This window comes from Arachis stenosperma, chromosome 6, assembly GCF_014773155.1.
Source record: "Arachis stenosperma cultivar V10309 chromosome 6, arast.V10309.gnm1.PFL2, whole genome shotgun sequence".
NCBI classification, from domain to species: domain Eukaryota; kingdom Viridiplantae; phylum Streptophyta; class Magnoliopsida; order Fabales; family Fabaceae; genus Arachis; species Arachis stenosperma.
The window spans coordinates 92,306,548-92,307,140 of NC_080382.1; the positions used below are offsets into that span (position 1 = coordinate 92,306,548).

General features: G+C 41.0%; 1 non-coding gene across 1 annotated transcript; it reads left to right on the forward strand.

Moving 5' to 3' along the window:
• The first annotated feature begins 311 nt into the window (after positions 1-311).
• LOC130938444 (small nucleolar RNA R71) lies at positions 312-419 on the forward strand. The gene has a single exon (XR_009069610.1). It is a non-coding gene; the product is annotated as a small nucleolar RNA R71 (small nucleolar RNA).
• Positions 420-593: the final 174 nt, after the last annotated feature.

The window sequence follows — 593 nt, forward strand, 5'->3', positions numbered from 1 at the left end:
CCTGGTGCATTTTGCATTCCAGACAGACTTTGAGAAATCAAATTGACTTGCTGAGTCAATATCTTGTTCTGAGCCAATATGGCATTCAGAGTATCAATCTCAAGAACTCCTTTCTTCTGATTTGTCCCATTGTTCACAGGATTCCTTTCAGAAGTGTACATGAATTGGTTATTTGCAACCATTTCAATTAGTTCTTGAGCTTCTGCAGGCGTCTTCTTCAAATGAAGAGATCCTCCAGCAGAGCTATCCAATGACATCTTGGACAGTTCAGACAGACCATCATAGAAAATACCTATGATGCTCCATTCAGAAAGCATGTCAGAGGGACATTTTCTGATCAATTGTTTGTATCTTTCCCAAGCTTCATAGAGGGATTCTCCTTCCTTCTGTCTGAAGGTTTTGACTTCCACTCTAAGCTTACTCAATTTTTGAGGTGGAAAGAACTTTGCCAAGAAGGCATTGACTAGGTTTTCCCAAGAGTTTAGGCTTTCTTTAGGTTGTGAATCCAACCATACCCTAGCTCTGTCTCTTACAGCAAAAGGGAATAGCATAAGTCTGTAGACCTCAGGGTCAACCCCATTGGTCTTGACAGT